The sequence below is a fragment of the Phoenix dactylifera genome, chromosome 14, assembly GCF_009389715.1.
Source record: "Phoenix dactylifera cultivar Barhee BC4 chromosome 14, palm_55x_up_171113_PBpolish2nd_filt_p, whole genome shotgun sequence".
NCBI lineage: Eukaryota > Viridiplantae > Streptophyta > Magnoliopsida > Arecales > Arecaceae > Phoenix > Phoenix dactylifera.
Genome location: NC_052405.1, coordinates 13,651,468 through 13,659,715, shown reverse-complemented (window position 1 = coordinate 13,659,715; position 8,248 = coordinate 13,651,468). Strand labels below are relative to the sequence as shown.

Sequence of the window (8,248 nt, the reverse complement as noted above, 5' to 3'; positions counted from 1 at the left end):
ACTATGGTTCTCTTGAAGGCACTAAACAATACAAATTTTGATTTAAGAACCCCTCTCAAGAATAGGAAAGCAAAAGAATTATTAGTTGAAGCTCTTCGCAATTCAACATCATTGATACTATCGCAGGGGGATTAATGAAAGATTTTCTTCCTACAAAAGTATTTGTCACCATTTTCACAGAAAAGTAGAGTTCAAATATGTTGAATCCTTGATTCCTAATCCACCTTCCTTCTTCCGACTGCATCCCACATTGCATCTACACACACAATGCCTGCCTGTAGTAGAATCAGTTCCTCTCTGCAAGTAACTCCTCCAAAGTTTATTTATCCTTAGAATACCACCTATTAGTGGGGACTCCAGAGAACTGTACTAATAAGAATCAACTTTCCTCCCACTGAGAGAAATCTAAACTTCCAGCCAGCCAACTTCTTCTCAAACTGAATGCAAGAAGGGCTTCTAGTGTTAGGCACATGAGTAATGGGGTTAGAGAGGAAGACCAAGGTAGGTTGAGAGAAAGTTCTTTTAACTAACAACATAACAGTCTATCTAACCTATCTTTTAGTCTATGCCTTGGGGCTGGCAGCCAGATCGATTGGGTCGGCTTGAGAGCAGACCATAATCCAACCCTATCTCTACAACTTCCTTCTATGTCAAATCTTTCAGATATTCTAGTATATAGTCCATCTCCTGTGAGATTTTTTCTGGTAACCATTTCCTGTGAGAATTTCAAAAGCATACTTGGTTAAGGTTGATATTGTACAGTATCTTTCTTATATGCTTTTGAGTTTTTATGAAGGCAAAAAGGATTTCAATGGCATCAATTTTTGTAATAAAGCATAGTTAGAGAATATATGACAAAATTAGCATGAAATCAACAGGTCATTTAAACTAAGACCTATCATGTTGGGCTACAAAACATTCAAACATTTAGATCCAGATCTGGAGAGAGGAACTAGGAGCCAACTCTCTTGAAGTTTTCTCAGAAGTATTTATTTCAGAGATGACAGATGACTTGAGAAATAAAATTTGCATGGACATCAGATCAAATTCAATTTTCAAATTACCAAAGTATAAAATAAAATGCAATTTATATGGAACACGATCAAGGGAAAAACATCAAATGCACATTGTCATTTATAAATCATTTTTGACAACACGAAATGAGACTAGACCATTCTGAATAAAGAATTGAACCCAAGTTCTTTCTATTCGGCTAGACTGGTAGTTTCTCTTCAACACCCTTCCCTAGAAAGTGTTGCCTCCCTCCCACTTCAGCCCCATTGTCGACAAATCTATAAGCACGTGTTTCTGCTTTAAGTTGTTTTCCACTACTCTGTTCTCCACATGTATTTCCTCCTATTTGATTTAGTTGCACTCAGTATTTTCAGCTCTTCACGCAGTCCCATCCTATAAAACAAAATTGTATTCTGTCATTCCCATGCTACAAATGTTAGACAAGTGGTTTATAAACAAAATAACAAACCTTCAGGAAAAAACAAAGAGACAAATCCAGTAATTTATGGGGATAGTTGCATAGAGTAGCATTAAATGAGATAACTCGATCAAAATATATTATCTGAGAATAATCTGAGCACAAGTGCTATTGAAAATGTGGAACTATGAGATCAATAAAATAATTATTCCCATCAGACAATGAAAAGCACTTAGGCATTGTCATATAATCTTTTCCTTTCAAAATTTGAATAGGAACTAGTTTTTTCAATTACAATGAACATTCAATAGATCCAAACATCATAATGACATGTATGCATGAATTTGGTGCTAAATAAATGTGGTTGTTTAGTTGAGTGTTCAGTCAAGGCGAAGGCTGGTTTGCAAGTGGAGAGAGATGAAAAAGAGTGAATGCAAGAAAGATGAACATGATGGAATCCAGAAAGGATACACCATGATGGTGCTTATATCCAAACAATGAAGCATCAATCCAAACTATAAATTGCTAGTAGGTATGCATGACTCCTTTTTCATTAGGGGCCCACTTTCTACTACAGGCTTTTTTAGTAACTCAGATTCCTTTTCTTTTAGCTTTCGAATGCATCTCCCAATACATAGTTAAGGCCATAATGTGTTTTCATCCTACAGTCTGGTGCTGTCTGTGCACCAAGTAGTGGAAAGAAAAAAACATATAATAGGCTAGGAAAGAAGTATATGAAAGGACAAAGCAAGCAAAAAGGATGGCTAGGCAATGTATAAAGCTAATGATGAAGTTACAAGATGATTAGTCTTAAGAGATACGCGAATGCATGCATACAATACTGAGCACATATCATGTTCACGAGATGGATGGATAATTATGATCCCATCAAATTCTTCTTTTAATAAATCTGAGTATATTGATTAGCCTACTCCTGAAGATAGAGATTTGCACCAGGTGGCAAGTGCGCTATATTTTGTGGACGGGGTCATGTGTAGAATGACTAACAGGCATGCAGCTCAAGAAGTTTGATCTATAACAATATAAATATGCATACATACAAATGACAAACTCACATGCACAAGCACATGAATGTGCTCACACATACATACATACATATCACATGCATATGCAAGCAGTGCATATGTACATATGCATCACTAGAAGGAGAGCATGAAAAAACTTTTCTTTTTGGTCAGAAAAAACTGTTATTTGGATCACTTTAATTGCATGAAGAATGAAGAAAATGTGAATTTGGCAAACGCTGGAAGGAATTGATAAAACTAGGCTTGGATATTTTCAAACTATTACAAGGGTCGAATGCAATAGATTAAAAAATTAATTTCAGAGAAAATATATATGCATACAATCATTCAATTCAAAGAAGTTAATTAAAGTTTTAGAAAAATGCAAGAGGAAAAGACATTACAATGCAATTGCCAAAGCCAAGCTTGTGGATGACTTCTGGACAAAAAACTGCAAGTATTGTTCAAGTACTTTTTAACTTGAGCAAATCGAGTCTCGGTTACTTAATAAAGTCGCCTGAGTTTTATTCATCTTGTCCTAGCTTTATTGTTTGAGTCTTAGTTGGGTCCATGACATTTTCTTTTTTCTTTATTTTGCTTAATCACTAAATCACTTACTTGGGCATAAAGTATGGCTATTTTATTTTATATTTTCTTAGTCAACATAAATTGTTTTTACTTTACCAAGAAGTTCCTTAGGCATGAACTAGCGGTTGGTCTGTGATTAAAATTTAAGTGTGAGGACATGTACGGGCATGTGTTTAGTTCTGCATTGGTTATTTACTGGGTAGATCTTGGGTACTTATACAGGATCAATGAATCCAAATAATACCTTACGGCTAGCCATTTTAAATGAAATCCTGCATTGTTATAAATAGTATCAGAACGGACCCAACCCATGACCTATGTGGATTAGGGGACACTGCAATACGAATCCATTTAGGTTGACTACGAACCGATCGTGGTGCTTGTGATTATATTGGAATAGATTTGAACCCTTATCCTGACGAGTACGTCAGGACTTAAACAGGAGGAATATGTGAGGACCCGTGCGGGTGTGTGTTTAGTCCCACATCGGTTATTCGCTAGATAGGTCTTGGATACTTATACAGAATCAAGGAATCCAAATAACACCTTCCGACTAGCCATTTTGGATGACGTTCTGAGTTATTACACTTAAGTGGCAGCGCACTGTGGCCACATGCCATTTTTAGGCCATTTACAAATAGTGGCTGCCCCTCCTTAGGGTGTTTGATGCAATGATGATGATATAGTGTTGACGAATGATAGAAGTCTTCTTCTTCCTGTTTGAGTTCTCTAATGTGATATGAAGTCAAGTACAATGCCTTCTAGTGAGTCTGGGTATTCATATCTTCTCCATTTTGTTATCTTTCCTTCATGTAGCTGTAAGGGTTGATCTAGGTGAAGACCAACACAGAGTGAGGCCAGGCCTTATCCCTTTCTCCCTCTCTCATTTAATCTCATTTATAATTTTGGTGCACTTTTTCTTTTTTTTAAATAACCTCAGATCCTCAAATCATTGGTAAAACCCCAATATCCCTTGCATTTTTTCCCTGAAGAGACGCCATTTGTAGCTAACCTTTATTGAAAATGCATATTAAATTAGAAACTCCAGTCAACTATAATTTCAGTCCTGGCATCCTGAAGCCAAAACCTTAAATTACACCTTTCTCCAAGGTGAAACAAGATCATTTTTGGCATCAGAGTTATGTTAACACCATATGCACTCATGAAGGATAGTCATGGTATCAAAGGGACAGTCTTTCGACACCAAGAAAATGTAATTAATTGTGGACAATGATAGCAATCAGCTTGATGTATTATTTGACACTATGCAAGACACCAATCAATATATATCAAGGTCAAAGTGCAATAGGTCACAACCTCTTCAAGCCAAAGACTCTCAGATGCACACTATATCTAAAGCATTAAAGCACCTACCACCCAAGAGCCTAGTCAAACATGTGAAAATATCATGCTAAAGAAGATGACATCATCTACAACTTCCAATGGATTCTCATAATGCAAAACTAAGAGTCTAGCAAAGAGTGCATTGTAGCATAAGAATTGAAAGAGGAGCTCTAAAAAGCTCCCCAAAGTTTTGCCAACAAACAAGATATCCAGAATGATATTGAAGATCAGAATTCTCTCAAAAATATTGAAGATAGAATATCGAAAAAGCTTCTTATGATCCTATCATCATCCTCTGTGTTTAGATAGTCAAGGATCACATGCCACAGTATCCACTGCAAACTGAAGTAGCTGCATATGATAGCCCAAGGATTGAAGAACAAGTTGCTTATGAAGTGCACTTGAGGATAAAGAAGCTACAAATTAGAGGTAAACAATGCTTACACAAGAGAAGTGCTTACTTTCTGATGCATATTCTCTTCAATATTGAAGAATATTATCTTTTAAGATCCTTAGTTACAGTGTCTGTCAAAGGACATTGATTTCAACAAGAAGAAATAGCACAGTGAAAGATGTATAGGCAGCCACTAGAGAAAAACTTGGAGCTTCGAAAGGATATGTTGAGGAATTTATTCTCATATTTCATAAGGAAGAGAACATTAGGAAGATCTTGAACATTAGATAATCCAGGATAGCAAGCATGCATGATACAGTCACTAAGTTGACTTTGTAGGAACCTGTGGATCAAGAGAGTCAAGGATCAAGTAATTTGGTTGAGGCAATCAAGTATTAGCTAATTAATAAACCTGAGAGTTAGTGGTCCTGGCTTTACTGTTTGAGAGAGTACTTGAATTCATGTTGTTTTTCTATTATTTTGTACTATTTTGCTTAATCATTAGATCATTTATTCCTGCACATAGCAGAGGCTATTTTATATTTATGTTTACTTGGTCCACGAGTTATTTGGGCATGAAATACTGACTAACTTGTAATGCGATTATAAGTGGAGAGGCATTTTGGTCATAAGCCATTTCTGGGTCATTTATGAACAGCAGGCCCCCTTAGGGTATTTAATATAATGATAATAATGTAGACTTGTTTAATGTTAGAAGCCCTTTTTTCTTTGGTAGAAGAGCCATTTGTCATTTGAGTTCTGCTTTCTATAATACAAAGTCACGTGCTAGGCCCTCCAATGAGTTCCAGGCAACCATATATTCTCTTTCTCCATTATCTTTCCTTCTCACAAGTGTGAGGCTCAATCTTGGAGCAACACACCAACGTGAGTCCAGATCTTCACTCTTTTGCTTCTTTCTTTCTCATCAACTATCTTTTTCCTCAAGCATCGATTCCATCCTTACATCCAGAAACATGTAAAATTGTAAAACACTATTGCATATTTTCGACTAGGAAACCTCGCTTGTAGTTCACCTTTTCTCAAAACCCAGATCTGAATAGAAAGTCCAGCCAACTATAGGTTTAGTTCTAGAACTCTAAAGCCCGAAACCTTGAACTTCTCCTTTCCGCTGAACTGTTCTATATCACATTAGGTTCAAATGATGTAGAATTATATGAAATTTTGTGAGAAACCCAGTTAGTTTAGTTAATTAGGTTATTGACTATGGATTTAAACTACAGAAACTCCCAAATGATAGGTGACTAGTATGGCAATAATTTCTAAGCTGTATAATCATTAAAACATTAAAATAGCAAAAATAAATTAAAATAAAAGTATGGAAGATGATAATGTAAAGAAGACCATAAAAAACAAAAATAAATCACCAAACAATTTCCCTTATTCTCAGGATAGTCACTTATTAAGGCTAGTTCCACATATAAGGAACTGATCAAAAGATGGAAAATTTATGCAAAAAGAGAGTTTATGGCCTTTCACACACAAAAACCTATGGTATGGTAATCTCAGGATGTTGTAGGGTGCTGTAGAAAAAGAAGTGTATACTGGAATGCGACATTGATATCAATGAGGAAAACAACAAGCCAAAAATGAAAAATGCGAAACAAGAGGCATACAGAAAAGTCAGCCCTAAACCTCAATCATAATATACTTGTCATTCATAAAACTATCTTCAGTATGCAAAGGTTTCATACTGTAAGACATTTCTAGATGATATTTTTTTTTTGCACAGATTTGCAGATATATTCTTAAATGTAAAGCAGTGGATAAACTTGCGCTTTTAGTAGGAACCAAGAATTATTCAAGGCCCTCAACAAAAGCAAAGGCCAATAAATATTCCAAAGTACTCATAAGACGGAGAGAAAAGTTTAAAAACTGCTCACTTCTGTTATTTTGAAAACATTGGCCGCATGACTGGAATAAATGATTAAGATGGATATGATAAAAATAAAATGGTGAAGATTAACTAGAACTTCCCATGTGTTATATCTGATATATTCAAAGGATTGGTTAAATATTGTAGGTCAATATCTTATCTATTTCAAAAGTTAGGCAATAAGGAGGATGCAGACATATAAGATTCTCATCGTTAACGAGGTGCATCAAATATCTAAGACAAAAATGACCCAAAATCGAAACTTTAGCCTTTTATGTCATATAATCTAACAGAAAAATCCAAACTTGGACCAAGTTATTTATTTCAAAAATAAGTGAAAACAAAGACGCCATGGGCTCTAACCACATCAAGACTTCTGGAGCCTTACTACCTTCCTCAGCTTTCGTATGCCGATAAATTATCAAAAAGATTATAAATTTATACCAAATTAAAACATTTAATGGGAAATAAAAAACGATGACAGCATGGGCTCCAACCAGATCAAGATTTCTTGCGCCGAAGTCTCTTCCGCAGCTTCTTGTACTTGTGCTTGTTCATCTTCCTCTTCCTTTTCTTCTTCACACTGTCGGCCCACACCGTGCGATCGCATCCCTCCTCACCAACCCCTGGATCGCTGTCACTCTCGTCATCGCATCGATCGAATCCGGATCGGGAGACCGGATTCAAATCAAAACAATGGGGGAAGCCGGGGTAAAATTGGAGGGATTGGCGGAAGCCATCGGGAAGAGAAGGGAAGGAAGAAGGGTTCGGGCTCGGATTGGTTCGGGGGAGTGGGTCGTGGAGAAGGGATGGATGGAGCGGGGGATTTGCGAGCTGGGGGTTGGCAAAGGATGCGAGGATTCGAAGGGGAGGGTTGGGGGGAAGTCTTTTGAGGAGCTTTTGGAGAAGAGATGCCATTGAGAGAGAGAGAGAGAGAGAGAGAGAGAGAGAGAGGAGTTGAGGGGAGGGTTTAAAGTTGGACCGTTGTAGGGTTTAGCGGCTAGCCGGTCCGAAATAGTTCTCGTCCATGTTTTCTTGACTTTGTGAATTTTGCATAAAAACCTGAAATTTTTTATATAAAAATTATATTTTAATGAATACCATGATAACAATAAATGTTTCCAAGACCCATGAAAAATCATCGACAATGAAAGATATTTGTTTGCATTAGTTTATTTTTTTTACTATTAAAATTATTTTATTATTTCTATGAAATAAAAAAAAATTACTTTCAATTTTTTCAAAAATAAAAAACTAATATTTTTTTTATTATCACCACTAATATTGTTTCAATCGTAGCAACCGCCATGTTTATCACCATCGCTGCTATTATCATTGCCTCCACTACATCAGTGGCACTTCTACTACCTCCATCGTTATGGTTGTTTACTAGTGTCATCGCTTCCACCACATCTTGATATCTACTATTACCATTATCGTCGCACTATCGCCACCCCCATCGCCTCCATAACACCACAATGCACTATCATCGCTATCTATACTATAGCACCACCAACCTCGCTACCAATATCATCATATTCTTTATTGCCTCTTGTTAAAAGAAAAGTTTC

At 36.4% G+C, this 8,248-nt stretch overlaps 1 long non-coding RNA gene across 1 annotated transcript; it reads right to left on the bottom strand.

Annotated features, from left to right (window-relative positions):
- Window positions 1-1,025: 1,025 nt before the first annotated feature.
- On the bottom strand, window positions 1,026-7,661 carry LOC120113068. The gene is made up of 2 exons (XR_005514897.1): window positions 7,175-7,661; window positions 1,026-1,407 (listed from the first exon to the last, which is right to left on the bottom strand). It is a non-coding gene; the product is annotated as an uncharacterized LOC120113068 (long non-coding RNA).
- Between the last annotated feature and the right edge of the window lie 587 nt (window positions 7,662-8,248).